We start from the raw sequence: 24,070 nt of genomic DNA, 5'->3' as shown, positions 1-24,070 counted from the left end.
AAAAACCAACATGATCGGACTTTGACGATGGTGGGATTTGTATCCACACATGCAGAGCACACTGTATGGGCAGTCCGCCACCTTAACCACTCACCCACTTCATCCACCCTGTAACAGGATTTAAAGCATTTGTACACACGAGGTACTCTGTTGACACTAGTCTGTAGCTAAAATGAAAACAGTTGAAGTAAGATATCCAACTACCCACCTTCCCCCAACTTGGGTCCAACATATCATTTTCTGGCTAAATTCATCCTTTGTGCTTATGAGACATAACAATTAGATTCCCCTAGACTTTGTCGGAACTGACAGGATATAATTGAATGTGGTTTTCAAAAGACTGAATTTTATGTTACAGGACAATTATAGAATCTTTTCCGGTTCCACTGTAATTGTAGTAATCAGGGTAACATGTTTGCATGTGAGCTGATCTTGCATACGGTATGTTGATGACGATCCTGTCGTCTACTAAGTCACCTCTAGGTGGCGCAGTTGGACTCATGGTGTATGTGTGAGCTCCAGTGGCGCAATCGGTTAGCGCGCGGTACTTATACAGCAGTACTTGCACTGAGCCATTCCGAGGTTGTGAGTTCGAGCCTCACCTGGAGCAACTGCATTATCTTTTTTAAATCATTTCACTGAAAGGAAAAATTAAACTCAGATTAAAGATGGCGCTTGCTAAAGATTATTCACTTCTATTCAGAATCTTCCTGTCTGACTCCTCCGGGTCCCTAGGATCACATCGCCTTCGGGACGATTCGTTTCACTGCATTATGATGTGCTGACTTGTGAACTATGCATTCACATCAGTGTATTCAAAAAGAAATTTGCTAAATAACAAGAATAATAAAAACAGTATAGTCGCATGAATAGCCATAAATTGAAGAGCTGCAAAAAATGTTGATCAACCAAATTGAATAAAATATAACTCATATAAATGGCAAAAGGATAGCATCATCACACAAAGGCCTTAGCCAAATATGCTATTCCTGTAAAGTAGATTGTAGCTCTTGTGTGCTGTGATTGTTCCTCCAATACAAAATTCATTTTTAATTTGTCTGCAATTTTGAAAAATAATGCCTGCTAGAAGTCAACTTTTTAAAATGATTTCATTCATGACACGTATTTCTCTAACCTGTGATTGTGGTCCATGCTCAATTTCTCTTTTCCTCATCCCCATCCTGATTCTACTTCTTGAGACACCAGGTTCACTTCTTTATCCACCCCAACCAATCAAGGTCACCAAATCTATCAAACAAGTCTGCCTGCATTCACTTTCACTTTAAGTACAAGATAAGTTGTATCATTTAAACAGAGAGCATGAGAAAAGGAAGTTTATGGTGAGTGGTGGCTGGGGTTTTGAGGATTCACCTCATTTTCCTGAGAGCCGAGGTATCTGGGAGCTATAGTGTTTTGAGAGGAAAGAAATTAAAATCTCCAAGGTGCCACTGCTCGAGCCCTATAACGTTCGTTATGTGGAAGCAGATTGAGCAGAAAGAGAGGTCAGATACTCGCTCAACCTTTCCAAGGGATGGTAAACATTGAGTTATTATCTGGTTTTGCCTAGCAGGGTGAGAACAGCGTTTGTCAGGCGTTTGTCAGGCAATGGAAGGGGAGACGAATGAGTCGTAGTTCTCTGGTATTATTCAAGTCTTCTTGCTAAGATAAAAGCAGAAAAGGGAACGTTGACAATAAGCAAGCTTAAAACGAGGTGTGATTCCTAAGTGAAAAAAAGAGTTAAGATTTAAAAGATAATCAGAAGACCCTGATGAGGATTGAACTCGTGTCCCCTGGTTCTAAACAATCAGTGCTTTGCCACTGAGCTACAAAGCCGGAGGGTTTCCATATCTCAGAGTGCCATATGTAGTCTTAAGGCAGAATGTGGCCAGCTGTGAGTTTCAGAGTATGAGTGGAAGCCTATGTACTTATGAATGTCAACATATAGGCACAAATTAAACTACATTCTTAAGGCACTTTTCTTGGAAGGTGGCAAAACTCTATATTCTTAGGAGAATATTAAAGTACTCACATTTCTCAGGATATGGATATCAGTAGTTAGTATCTCTGCAATCTGAGACATTTACAGGAAACTGCTCATCAGAAGGGATATGTCAGTGCAGGGCAGACATAAATAAATGGCTCTTCAAACAGCTGACACTTTAGTAGTAAGAGCTGCTTTCTATTCCTTCCAGATATCCAAACTAAGTAGAAGGCCATGCTTGAAGGAAAGACATTCTTCTGGGCTCTCCATGAAAGACTAACTTTCTAATAAACACAACACCCTCTATTTTATTTGATGTATTTGCTACAATGGATTAGCCAGATGGGATCATCTAACGATTTCTGGATGTGTCTCGAAAGAGAGCGTAATTATACTGGGAGCAGTGCTGACCTTCAAAAACCAACATGATCGGACTTTGACGATGGTGGGATTTTTATCCACACATGCAGAGCACACTGTATGGGCAGTCCACCACCTTAACCACTCACCCACTTCATCCACCCTGTAACAGGATTTAAAGCATTTGTACACACGAGGTACTCTGTTGACACTAGTCTGTAGCTAAAATGAAAACAGTTGAATTAAGATATCCAACTACCCACCTTCCCCCAACTTGGGTCCAACATATCATTTTCTGGCTAAATTCCTCCTTTGTGCTTATGAGACATAACAATTAGATTCCCCTAGACTTTGTCGGAACTGACGAGATATAATTGAATGTGGTTTTCAAAAGACTGAATTTTATGTTACAGGACAATTATAGAATCTTTTCCGGTTCCACTGTAATTGTAGTAATCAGGGTAACATGTTTGCATGTGAGCTGATCTTGCATACGGTATGTTGATGACGATCCTTTCGTCTACTGAGTCACCTCTAGGTCACGCAGTTGGACTCATGGTGTATGTGTGAGCTCCAGTGGCGCAATCGTTTAGCGCGCGGTACTTATACAGTAGTACTTGCACTGAGCCATGCTGAGGTTGTGAGTTCCTGGCGCAACTGCATTATCTTTTTTAAATCAATTCACTGAAAGTAAAAATTAAACTCAGATTAAAGATGGCGCTTGCTAAAGATTATTTACTTCTATTCAGAATCTTCCTGTCTGACTCCTCCGGGTCCCTAGGATCACATCGCCTTCGGTACGGTTCGTTTCACTGCATTATGATGTGCTGACTTGTGAACTATGCATTCACATCAGTGTATTCAAAAAGAAATTTGATAAATAACAAGAATAATAAAAACAGTATAGTCGCATGAATAGCCATAAATTGAAGAGCTGCAAAAAATGTTGATCAACCAAATTGAATAAAATATAACTCATATAAATGGAAAAAGGATAGCATCATCACACAAAGGCCTTAGCCAAATATGCTATTCCTCTAAAGTAGATTGTAGCTCTTGTGTGCTGTGATTGTTCCTCCAATACAAAATTCATTTTTAATTTGTCTGCAATTTTGAAAAATAATGCCTGCTAGAAGTCAACTTTTTAAAATGATTTCATTCATGACACGTATTTCTCTAACCTGTGATTGTGGTCCCTGCTCAATTTCTCTTTTCCTCATCCCCATCCTGATTCTACTTCTTGAGACACCAGGTTCACTTCTTTATCCACCCCAACCAATCAAGGTCACCAAATCTATGAAACAAGTCTGCCTGCATTCACTTTCACTTCAAGTACAAGATAAGTTGTATCATTTGAACAGAGAGCATGAGAAAAGGAAGTTTATGGTGAGTGGTGGCTGGGGTTTTGAGGATTCACCTCATTTTCCTGAGAGCCAAGGTATCTGTGAGCTATAGTGTTTTGAGAGGAAAGAAATTAAAATCTCCAAGGTGCCACTGCTCGAGCCCTATAACGCTCGTTATGTGGAAGCAGATTGAGCAGAAAGAGAGGTCAGATACTCGCTCAACCTTTCAAGGGACGGTAAACATTGAGTTATTATCTGGTTTTGCCTAGCAGGGTGAGAACAGCGTTTGTCAGGCAATCGGAAGGGGAGACGAATGAGTCGTAGTTCTCTGGTATTATTCAAGTCTTCTTGCTAAGATAAAAGCAGAAAAGGGAACGTTGACAATAAGCAAGCTTAAAACGAGGTGTGATTCCTAGGTGAAATAACTTGAAAAGAGTTAAGATTTAAAAGATAAACAGAAGACCCTGATGAGGATTGAACTCGTGTCCCCTGGTTCTAAAAAATCAGTGCTTTGCCACTGAGCTACAAAGCCGGAGAGTTTCCACATCTCAGAGTGCCATATGTAGTCTTAAGGCAGAAGGTGGCGAGCTGTGAGTTTCAGAGTATGAGTGGAAACCTATGTACTTATGAATGTCAACATATAGGCACAAATTAAACTACATTCTTAAGGCACTTTTCTTGGAAGGTGGCAAAACTCTATATTCTTAGGAGAATATTAAAGTACTCACATTACTCAGGATATGGATATCAGTAGTTAGTATCTCTGCAATCTGAGACATTTACAGGAAACTACTCATCAGAAGGGATATGTCAGTGCAGGGCAGACATAAATAAATGGCTCTTCAAACAGCTGACACTTTAGTAGTAGGAGCTGCATCCTATTCCTTCCAGATATCCAAACTAAGTAGAAGGCCATGCTTGAAGGAAAGACATTCTTCTGGGCTCTCCATGAACGACTAACTTTCTAATAAACACAACACCCTCTATTTTATTTAATGTATTTGCTACAATGGATTAGCCAGATGGGATCATCTAACGATTTCTGGATGTGTCTCGAAAGAGAGCGTAATTATACTGGGAGCAGTGCTGACCTTCAAAAACCAACATGATCGGACTTTGACGATGGTAGGATTTGTATCCACACATGCAGAGCACACTGTATGGGCAGTCCGCCACCTTAACCACTCTCCCACTTCATCCACCCTGTAACAGGATTTAAATCATTTGTACACACGAGGTACTCTGTTGAGAATAGTCTGTAGCTAAAATGAAAACAGTTGAAGTAAGATATCCAACTACCCACCTTCCCCCAACTTGGGTCCAACATATCATTTTCTGGCTAAATTCCTCCTTTGTGCTTATGAGACATAACAATTAGATTCCCCTAGACTTTGTCGGAACTGACGAGATATAATTGAATGTGGTTTTCAAAAGACTGAATTTTATGTTACAGGACAATTATAGAATCTTTTCCGGTTCCACTGTAATTGTAGTAATCAGGGTAACATGTTTGCATGTGAGCTGATCTTGCATACGGTATGTTGATGACGATCCTGTCGTCTACTCAGTCACCTCTAGGTGGCGCAGTTGGAAGCTGGGGGTATGTGTGAGGTCCAGTGGTGCAATCGGTTAGCGCGCAGTACTTATATAGCAGTACTTGCACTGAGCCATGCTGAAGTTGTGAGTTCGAGCCTCACCTGGAGCAACTGCATTATGTTTTTTAAATCATTTCACTGAATTGAAAAATTAAACTCAGATTAAAGATGGCGCTTGCTAAAGATTATTTACTTCTATTCAGAATGTTCCTGTCTGACTCCTCCGGGTCCCTAGGAGCACATCGCCTTCGGGACGATTCGTTTCACTGTTTTATGATGTGCTGACTTGTGAACTATGCATTCACATCAGTGTATTCAAAAAGAAATTTGCTAAATAACAAGAATAATAAAAACAGTATAGTCGCATGAATAGCCATAAATTGAAGAGCTGCAAAAAATGTTGATCAACCAAATTGAATAAAATATAACTCATATAAATGACAAAAGGATAGCATCATCACACAAAGGCCTTAGCCAAATATGAAATTCCTCTAAAGTAGATTGTAGCTCTTGTGTGCTGTGATTGTTCCTCTAATACAAAATTCATTTTTAATTTGTCTGCATTTTTGAAAAATAATGCCTGCTAGAAGTCAACTTTTTTAAATGATTTCATTCATGACACGTATTTCTCTAACCTGTGATTGTGGTCCCTGCTCAATTTCTCTTTTCCTCATCCCCATCCTGATTCTACTTCTTGAGGCACCAGGTTCCCTTCTTTATCCACCCCAACCAATCCAGGTCACCAAATCTATCATACAAGTCTGCCTGCATTCACTTTCCCTTTAAGAACAAGATAAGTTGTATCATTTGAACAGAGAGCATGAGAAAAGGAAGTTTATGGTGAGTGGTGGCTGGGGTTTTGAAGATTCACCTCATTTTCCTGAGAGCCGAGGTATCTGGGAGCTATAGTGTTTTGAGAGGAAAGAAATTAAAATCTCCAAGGTGCCACTGCTCGAGCTCTATAACGCTCGTTATATGGAAGCAGATTGAGCAGAAAGAGAGGTCAGAGTACTCGCTCAACCTTTCCAAGGGACGGTAAACATTGAGTTATTATCTGGTTTTGCCTAGCAGGGTGAGAACAGCGTTTGTCAGGCGTTTGTCAGGCAATCGGAAGGGGAGACGAATGAGTCGTAGTTCTCTGGTATTATTCAAGTCTTCTTGCTAAGATAAAAGCAGAAAAGGGAACGTTGACAATAAGCAAGCTTAAAACGAGGTGTGATTCCTAGGTGAAATAACTTGAAAAGAGTTAAGATTTAAAAGATAAACAGAAGACCCTGATGAGGATTGAACTCGTGTCCCCTGGTTTCCAAAATATCAGTGCTTTGCCACTGAGCTACAAAGCCAGACGGTTTCCGATCTCAGAGTGCCATATGTAGTCTTAAGGCAGAATGTGGCCAGCTGTGACTTTCAGAGTATGAGTGGAAACCTATGTACTTATGAATGTCAACATATAGGCACACATTAAACTACATTCTTAAGGCACTTTTCGTGGAAGGTGGCAAAACTCTATATTCTTAGGAGAATATTAAAGAACTCACATTACTCAGGATATGGATATCAGTAGTTAGTATCTCTGCAATCTGAGACATTTACAGGAAACTACTCATCAGAAGGGATATGTCAGTGCAGGGCAGACATAAATAAATGGCTCTTCAAACAGCTGACACTTTAGTAGTAAGAGCTGCTTTCTATTCCTTCCAGATATCCAAACTAAGTAGAAGGCCATGCTTGAAGGAAAGACATTCTTCTGGGCTCTCCATGAAAGACTAACTTTCTAATAAACACAACACCCTCTATTTTATTTAATGTATTTGCTACAATGGATTAGCCAGATGGGATCATCTAACGATTTCTGGATGTGTCTCGAAAGAGAGCGTAATTATACTGGGAGCAGTGCTGACCTTCAAAAACCAACATGATCGGACTTTGACGATGGTAGGATTTGTATCCACACATGCAGAGCACACTGTATGGGCAGTCCGCCACCTTAACCACTCACCCACTTCATTCACCCTGTAACAGGATTTAAATCATTTGTACACACGAGGTACTCTGTTGAGAATAGTCTGTAGCTAAAATGAAAACAGTTGAAGTAAGATATCCAACTACCCACCTTCCCCCAACTTGGGTCCAACATATCATTTTCTGGCTAAATTCCTCCTTTGTGCTTATGAGACATAACAATTAGATTCCCCTAGACTTTGTCGGAACTGACGAGATATAATTGAATGTGGTTTTCAAAAGACTGAATTTTATGTTACAGGACAATTATAGAATCTTTTCCGGTTCCACTGTAATTGTAGTAATCAGGGTAACATGTTTGCATGTGAGCTGATCTTGCATACGGTATGTTGATGACGATCCTGTCGTCTACTCAGTCACCTCTAGGTGGCGCAGTTGGAAGCTGGGGGTATGTGTGAGGTCCAGTGGTGCAATCGGTTAGCGCACAGTACTTATATAGCAGTACTTGCACTGAGCCATGCTGAAGTTGTGAGTTCGAGCCTCACCTGGAGCAACTGCATTATGTTTTTTAAATCATTTCTCTGAATTGAAAAATTAAACTCAGATTAAAGATGGCGCTTGCTAAAGATTATTTACTTCTATTCAGAATGTTCCTGTCTGACTCCTCCGGGTCCCTAGGAGCACATCGCCTTCGGGACGATTCGTTTCACTGTATTATGATGTGCTGACTTGTGAACTATGCTTTCACATCAGTGTATTCAAAAAGAAATTTGCTAAATAACAAGAATAATAAAAACAGTATAGTCGCATGAATAGCCATAAATTGAAGAGCTGCAAAAAATGTTGATCAACCAAATTGAATAAAATATAACTCATATAAATGACAAAAGGATAGCATCATCACACAAAGGCCTTAGCCAAATATGAAATTCCTCTAAAGTAGATTGTAGCTCTTGTGTGCTGTGATTGTTCCTCTAATACAAAATTCATTTTTAATTTGTCTGCATTTTTGAAAAATAATGCCTGCTAGAAGTCAACTTTTTTAAATGATTTCATTCATGACACGTATTTCTCTAACCTGTGATTGTGGTCCCTGCTCAATTTCTCTTTTCCTCATCCCCATCCTGATTCTACTTCTTGAGGCACCAGGTTCCCTTCTTTATCCACCCCAACCAATCCAGGTCACCAAATCTATCATACAAGTCTGCCTGCATTCACTTTCCCTTTAAGTACAAGATAAGTTGTATCATTTGAACAGAGAGCATGAGAAAAGGAAGTTTATGGTGAGTGGTGGCTGGGGTTTTGAAGATTCACCTCATTTTCCTGAGAGCCGAGGTATCTGGGAGCTATAGTGTTTTGAGAGGAAAGAAATTAAAATCTCCAAGGTGCCACTGCTCGAGCTCTATAACGCTCGTTATATGGAAGCAGATTGAGCAGAAAGAGAGGTCAGATACTCGCTCAACCTTTCCAAGGGACGGTAAACATTGAGTTATTATCTGGTTTTGCCTAGCAGGGTGAGAACAGCGTTTGTCAGGCGTTTGTCAGGCAATCGGAAGGGGAGACGAATGAGTCGTAGTTCTCTGGTATTATTCAAGTCTTCTTGCTAAGATAAAAGCAGAAAAGGGAACGTTGACAATAAGCAAGCTTAAAACGAGGTGTGATTCCTAGGTGAAATAACTTGAAAAGAGTTAAGATTTAAAAGATAAACAGAAGATCCTGATGAGGATTGAACTCGTGTCCCCTGGTTCCAAAAAATCCGTGCTTTGCCACTGAGCTACAAAGCCGGAGGATTTCCATATCTCAGAGTGCCATATGTAGTCTTAAGGCAGAATGTGGCCAGCTGTGAGTTTCAGAGTATGAGTGGAAACCTATGTACTTATGAATGTCAACATATAGGCACAAATTAAACTACATTCTTAAGGCACTTTTCTTGGAAGGTGGCAAAACTCTATATTCTTAGGAGAATATTAAAGTACTCACATTACTCAGGATATGGATATCAGTAGTTAGTATCTCTGCAATCTGAGACATTTACAGGAAACTACTCATCAGAAGGGATATGTCAGTGCAGGGCAGACATAAATAAATGGCTCTTCAAACAGCTGACACTTTAGTAGTAGGAGCTGCATCCTATTCCTTCCAGATATCCAAACTAAGTAGAAGGCCATGCTTGAAGGAAAGACATTCTTCTGGGCTCTCCATGAACGACTAACTTTCTAATAAACACAACACCCTCTATTTTATTTAATGTATTTGCTACAATGGATTAGCCAGATGGGATCATCTAACGATTTCTGGATGTGTCTCGAAAGAGAGCGTAATTATACTGGGAGCAGTGCAGACCTTCAAAAACCAACATGATCGGACTTTGACGATGGTAGGATTTGTATCCACACATGCAGAGCACACTGTATGGGCAGTCCGCCACCTTAACCACTCACCCACTTCATCCACCCTTTAACAGGATTTAAATCATTTGTACACACGAGGTACTCTGTTGAGAATAGTCTGTAGCTAAAATGAAAACAGTTGAAGTAAGATATCCAACTACCCACCTTCCCCCAACTTGGGTCCAACATATCATTTTCTGGCTAAATTCCTCCTTTGTGCTGATGAGACATAACAATTAGATTCCCCTAGACTTTGTCGGAACTGACGAGATATAATTGAATGTGGTTTTCAAAAGACTGAATTTTATGTTACAGGACAATTATAGAATCTTTTCCGGTTCCACTGTAATTGTAGTAATCAGGGTAACATGTTTGCATGTGAGCTGATCTTGCATACGGTATGTTGATGACGATCCTGTCGTCTACTCAGTCACCTCTAGGTGGCGCAGTTGGAAGCTGGGGGTATGTGTGAGGTCCAGTGGTGCAATCGGTTAGCGCGCAGTACTTATGTAGCAGTACTTGCACTGAGCCATGCTGAAGTTGTGAGTTCGAGCCTCACCTGGAGCAACTGCATTATGTTTTTTAAATCATTTCACTGAATTGAAAAATTAAACTCAGATTAAAGATGGCGCTTGCTAAAGATTATTTACTTCTATTCAGAATGTTCCTGTCTGACTCCTCCGGGTCCCTAGGAGCACATCGCCTTCGGGACGATTCGTTTCACTGTATTATGATGTGCTGACTTGTGAACTATGCATTCACATCAGTGTATTCAAAAAGAAATTTGCTAAATAACAAGAATAATAAAAACAGTATAGTCGCATGAATAGCCATAAATTGAAGAGCTGCAAAAAATGTTGATCAACCAAATTGAATAAAATATAACTCATATAAATGACAAAAGGATAGCATCATCACACAAAGGCCTTAGCCAAATATGAAATTCCTCTAAAGTAGATTGTAGCTCTTGTGTGCTGTGATTGTTCCTCTAATACAAAATTCATTTTTAATTTGTCTGCATTTTTGAAAAATAATGCCTGCTAGAAGTCAACTTTTTTAAATGATTTCATTCATGACACGTATTTCTCTAACCTGTGATTGTGGTCCCTGCTCAATTTCTCTTTTCCTCATCCCCATCCTGATTCTACTTCTTGAGGCACCAGGTTCCCTTCTTTATCCACCCCAACCAATCCAGGTCACCAAATCTATCATACAAGTCTGCCTGCATTCACTTTCCCTTTAAGTACAAGATAAGTTGTATCATTTGAACAGAGAGCATGAGAAAAGGAAGTTTATGGTGAGTGGTGGCTGGGGTTTTGAAGATTCACCTCATTTTCCTGAGAGCCGAGGTATCTGGGAGCTATAGTGTTTTGAGAGGAAAGAAATTAAAATCTCCAAGGTGCCACTGCTCGAGCTCTATAACGCTCGTTATATGGAAGCAGATTGAGCAGAAAGAGAGGTCAGAGTACTCGCTCAACCTTTCCAAGGGACGGTAAACATTGAGTTATTATCTGGTTTTGCCTAGCAGGGTGAGAACAGCGTTTGTCAGGCGTTTGTCAGGCAATCGGAAGGGGAGACGAATGAGTCGTAGTTCTCTGGTATTATTCAAGTCTTCTTGCTAAGATAAAAGCAGAAAAGGGAACGTTGACAATAAGCAAGCTTAAAACGAGGTGTGATTCCTAGGTGAAATAACTTGAAAAGAGTTAAGATTTAAAAGATAAACAGAAGACCCTGATGAGGATTGAACTCGTGTCCCCTGGTTCCAAAAAATCCGTGCTTTGCCACTGAGCTGCAAAGCCGGAGGATTTCCATATCTCAGAGTGCCATATGTAGTCTTAAGGCAGAATGTGGCCAGCTGTGAGTTTCAGAGTATGAGTGGAAACCTATGTACTTATGAATGTCAACATATAGGCACACATTAAACTACATTCTTAAGGCACTTTTCGTGGAAGGTGGCAAAACTCTATATTCTTAGGAGAATATTAAAGAACTCACATTACTCAGGATATGGATATCAGTAGTTAGTATCTCTGCAATCTGAGACATTTACAGGAAACTACTCATCAGAAGGGATATGTCAGTGCAGGGCAGACATAAATAAATGGCTCTTCAAACAGCTGACACTTTAGTAGTAAGAGCTGCTTTCTATTCCTTCCAGATATCCAAACTAAGTAGAAGGCCATGCTTGAAGGAAAGACATTCTTCTGGGCTCTCCATGAAAGACTAACTTTCTAATAAACACAACACCCTCTATTTTATTTAATGTATTTGCTACAATGGATTAGCCAGATGGGATCATCTAACGATTTCTGGATGTGTCTCGAAAGAGAGCGTAATTATACTGGGAGCAGTGCTGACCTTCAAAAACCAACATGATCGCACTTTGACGATGGTGGGATTTGTATCCACACATGCAGAGCACACTGTATGGGCAGTCCGCCACCTTAACCACTCACCCACTTCATCCACCCTGTAACAGGATTTAAATCATTTGTACACACGAGGTACTCTGTTGACAATAGTCTGTAGCTAAAATGAAAACAGTTGAAGTAAGATATCCAACTACCCACCTTCCCCCAACTTGGGTCCAACATATCATTTTCTGGCTAAATTCCTCCTTTGTGCTTATGAGACATAACAATTAGATTCCCCTAGACTTTGTCGGAACTGACGAGATATAATTGAATGTGGTTTTCAAAAGACTGAATTTTATGTTACAGGACAATTATAGAATCTTTTCCGGTTCCACTGTAATTGTAGTAATCAGGGTAACATGTTTGCATGTGAGCTGATCTTGCATACGGTATGTTGATGACGATCCTGTCGTCTACTCAGTCACCTCTAGGTGGCGCAGTTGGAAGCTGGGGGTATGTGTAAGGTCCAGTGGTGCAATCGGTTAGCGCGCAGTACTTATATAGCAGTACTTGCACTGAGCCATTCTGAAGATGTGAGTTCGAGCCTCACCTGGCGCAACTGCATTATGTTTTTTAAATCATTTCACTGAATTGAAAAATGAAACTCAGATTAAAGATGGCGCTTGCTAAAGATTATTTACTTCTATTCAGAATGTTCCTGTCTGACTCCTCCGGGTCCCTAGGAGCACATCGCCTTCGGGACGATTCGTTTCACTGTATTATGATGTGCTGACTTGTGAACTATGCTTTCACATCAGTGTATTCAAAAAGAAATTTGCTAAATAACAAGAATAATAAAAACAGTATAGTCGCATGAATAGCCATAAATTGAAGAGCTGCAAAAAATGTTGATCAACCAAATTGAATAAAATATAACTCATATAAAAAACAAAAGGATAGCATCATCACACAAAGGCCTTAGCCAAATATGAAATTCCTCTAAAGTAGATTGTAGCTCTTGTGTGCTGTGATTGTTCCTCTCATACAAAATTCATTTTTAATTTGTCTGCATTTTTGAAAAATAATGCCTGCTAGAAGTCAACTTTTTTAAATGATTTCATTCATGACACGTATTTCTCTAACCTGTGATTGTGGTCCCTGCTCAATTTCACTTTTCCTCATCCCCATCCTGATTCTACTTCTTGAGGCACCAGGTTCCCTTCTTTATCCACCCCAACCAATCCAGGTCACCAAATCTATCATACAAGTCTGCCTGCATTCACTTTCCCTTTAAGTACAAGATAAGTTGTATCATTTGAACAGAGAGCATGAGAAAAGGAAGTTTATGGTGAGTGGTGGCTGGGGTTTTGAAGATTCACCTCATTTTCCTGAGAGCCGAGGTATCTGGGAGCTATAGTGTTTTGAGAGGAAAGAAATTAAAATCTCCAAGGTGCCACTGCTCGAGCTCTATAACGCTCGTTATATGGAAGCAGATTGAGCAGAAAGAGAGGTCAGATACTCGCTCAACCTTTCCAAGGGACGGTAAACATTGAGTTATTATCTGGTTTTGCCTAGCAGGGTGAGAACAGCGTTTGTCAGGCGTTTGTCAGGCAATCGGAAGGGGAGACGAATGAGTCGTAGTTCTCTGGTATTATTCAAGTCTTCTTGCTAAGATAAAAGTAGAAAAGGGAACGTTGACAATAAGCAAGCTTAAAACGAGGTGTGATTCCTAGGTGAAATAACTTGAAAAGAGTTAAGATTTAAAAGATAATCAGAAGACCCTGATGAGGATTGAACTCGTGTCCCCTGGTTCTAAACAATCAGTGCTTTGCCACTGAGCTACAAAGCCGGAGGGTTTCCATATCTCAGAGTGCCATATGTAGTCTTAAGGCAGAATGTGGCCAGCTGTGAGTTTCAGAGTATGAGTGGAAGCCTATGTACTTATGAATGTCAACATATAGGCACAAATTAAACTACATTCTTAAGGCACTTTTCTTGGAAGGTGGCAAAACTCTATATTCTTAGGAGAATATTAAAGTACTCACATTTCTCAGGATATGGATATCAGTAGTTAGTATCTCTGCAATCTGAGACATTTACAGGAAACTGCTCATCAGAAGGGATATGTCAGTGCAGGGCAGACATAAATAAATGGCTCTTCAAACAGCTGACACTTTAGTAGTAAGAGCTGCTTTCTATTCCTTCCAGATATCCAAACTAAGTAGAAGGCCATGCTTGAAGGAAAGACATTCTTCTGGGCTCTCCATGAAAGACTAACTTTCTAATAAACACAACACCCTCTATTTTATTTGATGTATTTGCTACAATGGATTAGCCAGATGGGATCATCTAACGATTTCTGGATGTGTCTCGAAAGAGAGCGTAATTATACTGGGAGCAGTGCTGACCTTCAAAAACCAACATGATCGGACTTTGACGATGGTGGGATTTTTATCCACACATGCAGAGCACACTGTATGGGCAGTCCACCACCTTAACCACTCACCCACTTCATCCACCCTGTAACAGGATTTAAAGCATTTGTACACACGAGGTACTCTGTTGACACTAGTCTGTAGCTAAAATGAAAACAGTTGAATTAAGATATCCAACTACCCACCTTCCCCCAACTTGGGTCCAACATATCATTTTCTGGCTAAATTCCTCCTTTGTGCTTATGAGACATAACAATTAGATTCCCCTAGACTTTGTCGGAACTGACGAGATATAATTGAATGTGGTTTTCAAAAGACTGAATTTTATGTTACAGGACAATTATAGAATCTTTTCCGGTTCCACTGTAATTGTAGTAATCAGGGTAACATGTTTGCATGTGAGCTGATCTTGCATACGGTATGTTGATGACGATCCTTTCGTCTACTGAGTCACCTCTAGGTCACGCAGTTGGACTCATGGTGTATGTGTGAGCTCCAGTGGCGCAATCGTTTAGCGCGCGGTACTTATACAGTAGTACTTGCACTGAGCCATGCTGAGGTTGTGAGTTCCTGGCGCAACTGCATTATCTTTTTTAAATCAATTCACTGAAAGTAAAAATTAAACTCAGATTAAAGATGGCGCTTGCTAAAGATTATTTACTTCTATTCAGAATCTTCCTGTCTGACTCCTCCGGGTCCCTAGGATCACATCGCCTTCGGTACGGTTCGTTTCACTGCATTATGATGTGCTGACTTGTGAACTATGCATTCACATCAGTGTATTCAAAAAGAAATTTGATAAATAACAAGAATAATAAAAACAGTATAGTCGCATGAATAGCCATAAATTGAAGAGCTGCAAAAAATGTTGATCAACCAAATTGAATAAAATATAACTCATATAAATGGAAAAAGGATAGCATCATCACACAAAGGCCTTAGCCAAATATGCTATTCCTCTAAAGTAGATTGTAGCTCTTGTGTGCTGTGATTGTTCCTCCAATACAAAATTCATTTTTAATTTGTCTGCAATTTTGAAAAATAATGCCTGCTAGAAGTCAACTTTTTAAAATGATTTCATTCATGACACGTATTTCTCTAACCTGTGATTGTGGTCCCTGCTCAATTTCTCTTTTCCTCATCCCCATCCTGATTCTACTTCTTGAGACACCAGGTTCACTTCTTTATCCACCCCAACCAATCAAGGTCACCAAATCTATGAAACAAGTCTGCCTGCATTCACTTTCACTTCAAGTACAAGATAAGTTGTATCATTTGAACAGAGAGCATGAGAAAAGGAAGTTTATGGTGAGTGGTGGCTGGGGTTTTGAGGATTCACCTCATTTTCCTGAGAGCCAAGGTATCTGTGAGCTATAGTGTTTTGAGAGGAAAGAAATTAAAATCTCCAAGGTGCCACTGCTCGAGCCCTATAACGCTCGTTATGTGGAAGCAGATTGAGCAGAAAGAGAGGTCAGATACTCGCTCAACCTTTCAAGGGACGGTAAACATTGAGTTATTATCTGGTTTTGCCTAGCAGGGTGAGAACAGCGTTTGTCAGGCAATCGGAAGGGGAGACGAATGAGTCGTAGTTCTCTGGTATTATTCAAGTCTTCTTGCTAAGATAAAAGCAGAAAAGGGAACGTTGACAATAAGCAAGCTTAAAACGAGGTGTGATTCCTAGGTGAAATAACTTGAAAAGAGTTAAGATTTAAAAGATAAACAGAAGACCCTGATGAGGATTGAACTCGTGTCCCCTGGTTCTAAAAAATCAGTGCTTTGCCACTGAGCTACAAAGCCGGAGAGTTTCCACATCTCAGAGTGCCATATGTAGTCTTAAGGCAGAAGGTGGCGAGCTGTGAGTTTCAGAGTATGAGTGGAAACCTATGTACTTATGAATGTCAACATATAGGCACAAATTAAACTACATTCTTAAGGCACTTTTCTTGGAAGGTGGCAAAACTCTATATTCTTAGGAGAATATTAAAGTACTCACATTACTCAGGATATGGATATCAGTAGTTAGTATCTCTGCAATCTGAGACATTTACAGGAAACTACTCATCAGAAGGGATATGTCAGTGCAGGGCAGACATAAATAAATGGCTCTTCAAACAGCTGACACTTTAGTAGTAGGAGCTGCATCCTATTCCTTCCAGATATCCAAACTAAGTAGAAGGCCATGCTTGAAGGAAAGACATTCTTCTGGGCTCTCCATGAACGACTAACTTTCTAATAAACACAACACCCTCTATTTTATTTAATGTATTTGCTACAATGGATTAGCCAGATGGGATCATCTAACGATTTCTGGATGTGTCTCGAAAGAGAGCGTAATTATACTGGGAGCAGTGCTGACCTTCAAAAACCAACATGATCGGACTTTGACGATGGTAGGATTTGTATCCACACATGCAGAGCACACTGTATGGGCAGTCCGCCACCTTAACCACTCTCCCACTTCATCCACCCTGTAACAGGATTTAAATCATTTGTACACACGAGGTACTCTGTTGAGAATAGTCTGTAGCTAAAATGAAAACAGTTGAAGTAAGATATCCAACTACCCACCTTCCCCCAACTTGGGTCCAACATATCATTTTCTGGCTAAATTCCTCCTTTGTGCTTATGAGACATAACAATTAGATTCCCCTAGACTTTGTCGGAACTGACGAGATATAATTGAATGTGGTTTTCAAAAGACTGAATTTTATGTTACAGGACAATTATAGAATCTTTTCCGGTTCCACTGTAATTGTAGTAATCAGGGTAACATGTTTGCATGTGAGCTGATCTTGCATACGGTATGTTGATGACGATCCTGTCGTCTACTCAGTCACCTCTAGGTGGCGCAGTTGGAAGCTGGGGGTATGTGTGAGGTCCAGTGGTGCAATCGGTTAGCGCGCAGTACTTATATAGCAGTACTTGCACTGAGCCATGCTGAAGTTGTGAGTTCGAGCCTCACCTGGAGCAACTGCATTATGTTTTTTAAATCATTTCACTGAATTGAAAAATTAAACTCAGATTAAAGATGGCGCTTGCTAAAGATTATTTACTTCTATTCAGAATGTTCCTGTCTGACTCCTCCGGGTCCCTAGGAGCACATCGCCTTCGGGACGATTCGTTTCACTGTTTTATGATGTGCTGACTTGTGAACTATGCATTCACATCAGTGTATTCAAAAAGAAATTTGCTAAATAACAAGAATAATAAAAACAGTATAGTCGCATGAATAGCCATAAATTGAAGAGCTGCAAAAAATGTTGATCAACCAAATTGAATAAAATATAACTCATATAAATGACAAAAGGATAGCATCATCACACAAAGGCCTTAGCCAAATATGAAATTCCTCTAAAGTAGATTGTAGCTCTTGTGTGCTGTGATTGTTCCTCTAATACAAAATTCATTTTTAATTTGTCTGCATTTTTGAAAAATAATGCCTGCTAGAAGTCAACTTTTTTAAATGATTTCATTCATGACACGTATTTCTCTAACCTGTGATTGTGGTCCCTGCTCAATTTCTCTTTTCCTCATCCCCATCCTGATTCTACTTCTTGAGGCACCAGGTTCCCTTCTTTATCCACCCCAACCAATCCAGGTCACCAAATCTATCATACAAGTCTGCCTGCATTCACTTTCCCTTTAAGAACAAGATAAGTTGTATCATTTGAACAGAGAGCATGAGAAAAGGAAGTTTATGGTGAGTGGTGGCTGGGGTTTTGAAGATTCACCTCATTTTCCTGAGAGCCGAGGTATCTGGGAGCTATAGTGTTTTGAGAGGAAAGAAATTAAAATCTCCAAGGTGCCACTGCTCGAGCTCTATAACGCTCGTTATATGGAAGCAGATTGAGCAGAAAGAGAGGTCAGAGTACTCGCTCAACCTTTCCAAGGGACGGTAAACATTGAGTTATTATCTGGTTTTGCCTAGCAGGGTGAGAACAGCGTTTGTCAGGCGTTTGTCAGGCAATCGGAAGGGGAGACGAATGAGTCGTAGTTCTCTGGTATTATTCAAGTCTTCTTGCTAAGATAAAAGCAGAAAAGGGAACGTTGACAATAAGCAAGCTTAAAACGAGGTGTGATTCCTAGGTGAAATAACTTGAAAAGAGTTAAGATTTAAAAGATAAACAGAAGACCCTGATGAGGATTGAACTCGTGTCCCCTGGTTTCCAAAATATCAGTGCTTTGCCACTGAGCTACAAAGCCAGACGGTTTCCGATCTCAGAGTGCCATATGTAGTCTTAAGGCAGAATGTGGCCAGCTGTGACTTTCAGAGTATGAGTGGAAACCTATGTACTTATGAATGTCAACATATAGGCACACATTAAACTACATTCTTAAGGCACTTTTCGTGGAAGGTGGCAAAACTCTATATTCTTAGGAGAATATTAAAGAACTCACATTACTCAGGATATGGATATCAGTAGTTAGTATCTCTGCAATCTGAGACATTTACAGGAAACTACTCATCAGAAGGGATATGTCAGTGCAGGGCAGACATAAATAAATGGCTCTTCAAACAGCTGACACTTTAGTAGTAAGAGCTGCTTTCTATTCCTTCCAGATATCCAAACTAAGTAGAAGGCCATGCTTGAAGGAAAGACATTCTTCTGGGCTCTCCATGAAAGACTAACTTTCTAATAAACACAACACCCTCTATTTTATTTAATGTATTTGCTACAATGGATTAGCCAGATGGGATCATCTAACGATTTCTGGATGTGTCTCGAAAGAGAGCGTAATTATACTGGGAGCAGTGCTGACCTTCAAAAACCAACATGATCGGACTTTGACGATGGTAGGATTTGTATCCACACATGCAGAGCACACTGTATGGGCAGTCCGCCACCTTAACCACTCACCCACTTCATTCACCCTGTAACAGGATTTAAATCATTTGTACACACGAGGTACTCTGTTGAGAATAGTCTGTAGCTAAAATGAAAACAGTTGAAGTAAGATATCCAACTACCCACCTTCCCCCAACTTGGGTCCAACATATCATTTTCTGGCTAAATTCCTCCTTTGTGCTTATGAGACATAACAATTAGATTCCCCTAGACTTTGTCGGAACTGACGAGATATAATTGAATGTGGTTTTCAAAAGACTGAATTTTATGTTACAGGACAATTATAGAATCTTTTCCGGTTCCACTGTAATTGTAGTAATCAGGGTAACATGTTTGCATGTGAGCTGATCTTGCATACGGTATGTTGATGACGATCCTGTCGTCTACTCAGTCACCTCTAGGTGGCGCAGTTGGAAGCTGGGGGTATGTGTGAGGTCCAGTGGTGCAATCGGTTAGCGCACAGTACTTATATAGCAGTACTTGCACTGAGCCATGCTGAAGTTGTGAGTTCGAGCCTCACCTGGAGCAACTGCATTATGTTTTTTAAATCATTTCTCTGAATTGAAAAATTAAACTCAGATTAAAGATGGCGCTTGCTAAAGATTATTTACTTCTATTCAGAATGTTCCTGTCTGACTCCTCCGGGTCCCTAGGAGCACATCGCCTTCGGGACGATTCGTTTCACTGTATTATGATGTGCTGACTTGTGAACTATGCTTTCACATCAGTGTATTCAAAAAGAAATTTGCTAAATAACAAGAATAATAAAAACAGTATAGTCGCATGAATAGCCATAAATTGAAGAGCTGCAAAAAATGTTGATCAACCAAATTGAATAAAATATAACTCATATAAATGACAAAAGGATAGCATCATCACACAAAGGCCTTAGCCAAATATGAAATTCCTCTAAAGTAGATTGTAGCTCTTGTGTGCTGTGATTGTTCCTCTAATACAAAATTCATTTTTAATTTGTCTGCATTTTTGAAAAATAATGCCTGCTAGAAGTCAACTTTTTTAAATGATTTCATTCATGACACGTATTTCTCTAACCTGTGATTGTGGTCCCTGCTCAATTTCTCTTTTCCTCATCCCCATCCTGATTCTACTTCTTGAGGCACCAGGTTCCCTTCTTTATCCACCCCAACCAATCCAGGTCACCAAATCTATCATACAAGTCTGCCTGCATTCACTTTCCCTTTAAGTACAAGATAAGTTGTATCATTTGAACAGAGAGCATGAGAAAAGGAAGTTTATGGTGAGTGGTGGCTGGGGTTTTGAAGATTCACCTCATTTTCCTGAGAGCCGAGGTATCTGGGAGCTATAGTGTTTTGAGAGGAAAGAAATTAAAATCTCCAAGGTGCCACTGCTCGAGCTCTATAACGCTCGTTATATGGAAGCAGATTGAGCAGAAAGAGAGGTCAGATACTCGCTCAACCTTTCCAAGGGACGGTAAACATTGAGTTATTATCTGGTTTTGCCTAGCAGGGTGAGAACAGCGTTTGTCAGGCGTTTGTCAGGCAATCGGAAGGGGAGACGAATGAGTCGTAGTTCTCTGGTATTATTCAAGTCTTCTTGCTAAGATAAAAGCAGAAAAGGGAACGTTGACAATAAGCAAGCTTAAAACGAGGTGTGATTCCTAGGTGAAATAACTTGAAAAGAGTTAAGATTTAAAAGATAAACAGAAGATCCTGATGAGGATTGAACTCGTGTCCCCTGGTTCCAAAAAATCCGTGCTTTGCCACTGAGCTACAAAGCCGGAGGATTTCCATATCTCAGAGTGCCATATGTAGTCTTAAGGCAGAATGTGGCCAGCTGTGAGTTTCAGAGTATGAGTGGAAACCTATGTACTTATGAATGTCAACATATAGGCACAAATTAAACTACATTCTTAAGGCACTTTTCTTGGAAGGTGGCAAAACTCTATATTCTTAGGAGAATATTAAAGTACTCACATTACTCAGGATATGGATATCAGTAGTTAGTATCTCTGCAATCTGAGACATTTACAGGAAACTACTCATCAGAAGGGATATGTCAGTGCAGGGCAGACATAAATAAATGGCTCTTCAAACAGCTGACACTTTAGTAGTAGGAGCTGCATCCTATTCCTTCCAGATATCCAAACTAAGTAGAAGGCCATGCTTGAAGGAAAGACATTCTTCTGGGCTCTCCATGAACGACTAACTTTCTAATAAACACAACACCCTCTATTTTATTTAATGTATTTGCTACAATGGATTAGCCAGATGGGATCATCTAACGATTTCTGGATGTGTCTCGAAAGAGAGCGTAATTATACTGGGAGCAGTGCAGACCTTCAAAAACCAACATGATCGGACTTTGACGATGGTAGGATTTGTATCCACACATGCAGAGCACACTGTATGGGCAGTCCGCCACCTTAACCACTCACCCACTTCATCCACCCTTTAACAGGATTTAAATCATTTGTACACACGAGGTACTCTGTTGAGAATAGTCTGTAGCTAAAATGAAAACAGTTGAAGTAAGATATCCAACTACCCACCTTCCCCCAACTTGGGTCCAACATATCATTTTCTGGCTAAATTCCTCCTTTGTGCTGATGAGACATAACAATTAGATTCCCCTAGACTTTGTCGGAACTGACGAGATATAATTGAATGTGGTTTTCAAAAGACTGAATTTTATGTTACAGGACAATTATAGAATCTTTTCCGGTTCCACTGTAATTGTAGTAATCAGGGTAACATGTTTGCATGTGAGCTGATCTTGCATACGGTATGTTGATGACGATCCTGTCGTCTACTCAGTCACCTCTAGGTGGCGCAGTTGGAAGCTGGGGGTATGTGTGAGGTCCAGTGGTGCAATCGGTTAGCGCGCAGTACTTATGTAGCAGTACTTGCACTGAGCCATGCTGAAGTTGTGAGTTCGAGCCTCACCTGGAGCAACTGCATTATGTTTTTTAAATCATTTCACTGAATTGAAAAATTAAACTCAGATTAAAGATGGCGCTTGCTAAAGATTATTTACTTCTATTCAGAATGTTCCTGTCTGACTCCTCCGGGTCCCTAGGAGCACATCGCCTTCGGGACGATTCGTTTCACTGTATTATGATGTGCTGACTTGTGAACTATGCATTCACATCAGTGTATTCAAAAAGAAATTTGCTAAATAACAAGAATAATAAAAACAGTATAGTCGCATGAATAGCCATAAATTGAAGAGCTGCAAAAAATGTTGATCAACCAAATTGAATAAAATATAACTCATATAAATGACAAAAGGATAGCATCATCACACAAAGGCCTTAGCCAAATATGAAATTCCTCTAAAGTAGATTGTAGCTCTTGTGTGCTGTGATTGTTCCTCTAATACAAAATTCATTTTTAATTTGTCTGCATTTTTGAAAAATAATGCCTGCTAGAAGTCAACTTTTTTAAATGATTTCATTCATGACACGTATTTCTCTAACCTGTGATTGTGGTCCCTGCTCAATTTCTCTTTTCCTCATCCCCATCCTGATTCTACTTCTTGAGGCACCAGGTTCCCTTCTTTATCCACCCCAACCAATCCAGGTCACCAAATCTATCATACAAGTCTGCCTGCATTCACTTTCCCTTTAAGTACAAGATAAGTTGTATCATTTGAACAGAGAGCATGAGAAAAGGAAGTTTATGGTGAGTGGTGGCTGGGGTTTTGAAGATTCACCTCATTTTCCTGAGAGCCGAGGTATCTGGGAGCTATAGTGTTTTGAGAGGAAAGAAATTAAAATCTCCAAGGTGCCACTGCTCGAGCTCTATAACGCTCGTTATATGGAAGCAGATTGAGCAGAAAGAGAGGTCAGAGTACTCGCTCAACCTTTCCAAGGGACGGTAAACATTGAGTTATTATCTGGTTTTGCCTAGCAGGGTGAGAACAGCGTTTGTCAGGCGTTTGTCAGGCAATCGGAAGGGGAGACGAATGAGTCGTAGTTCTCTGGTATTATTCAAGTCTTCTTGCTAAGATAAAAGCAGAAAAGGGAACGTTGACAATAAGCAAGCTTAAAACGAGGTGTGATTCCTAGGTGAAATAACTTGAAAAGAGTTAAGATTTAAAAGATAAACAGAAGACCCTGATGAGGATTGAACTCGTGTCCCCTGGTTCCAAAAAATCCGTGCTTTGCCACTGAGCTGCAAAGCCGGAGGATTTCCATATCTCAGAGTGCCATATGTAGTCTTAAGGCAGAATGTGGCCAGCTGTGAGTTTCAGAGTATGAGTGGAAACCTATGTACTTATGAATGTCAACATATAGGCACACATTAAACTACATTCTTAAGGCACTTTTCGTGGAAGGTGGCAAAACTCTATATTCTTAGGAGAATATTAAAGAACTCACATTACTCAGGATATGGATATCAGTAGTTAGTATCTCTGCAATCTGAGACATTTACAGGAAACTACTCATCAGAAGGGATATGTCAGTGCAGGGCAGACATAAATAAATGGCTCTTCAAACAGCTGACACTTTAGTAGTAAGAGCTGCTTTCTATTCCTTCCAGATATCCAAACTAAGTAGAAGGCCATGCTTGAAGGAAAGACATTCTTCTGGGCTCTCCATGAAAGACTAACTTTCTAATAAACACAACACCCTCTATTTTATTTAATGTATTTGCTACAATGGATTAGCCAGATGGGATCATCTAACGATTTCTGGATGTGTCTCGAAAGAGAGCGTAATTATACTGGGAGCAGTGCTGACCTTCAAAAACCAACATGATCGCACTTTGACGATGGTGGGATTTGTATCCACACATGCAGAGCACACTGTATGGGCAGTCC

General features: G+C 40.1%; 1 non-coding gene across 1 annotated transcript; it reads left to right on the top strand.

The window, feature by feature from the left end:
* Positions 1–515: 515 nt before the first annotated feature.
* TRNAI-UAU (transfer RNA isoleucine (anticodon UAU)) lies at positions 516–610 on the top strand. Its single transcript has 2 exons — positions 516–553; positions 575–610. It is a non-coding gene; the product is annotated as a tRNA-Ile (tRNA).
* Positions 611–24,070: the final 23,460 nt, after the last annotated feature.

The sequence above is a fragment of the Pleurodeles waltl genome, chromosome 6 (assembly GCF_031143425.1).
Source record: "Pleurodeles waltl isolate 20211129_DDA chromosome 6, aPleWal1.hap1.20221129, whole genome shotgun sequence".
Taxonomy (NCBI): Eukaryota; Metazoa; Chordata; class Amphibia; order Caudata; family Salamandridae; genus Pleurodeles; species Pleurodeles waltl.
This window is presented reverse-complemented; position numbering and strand designations above follow the sequence as displayed.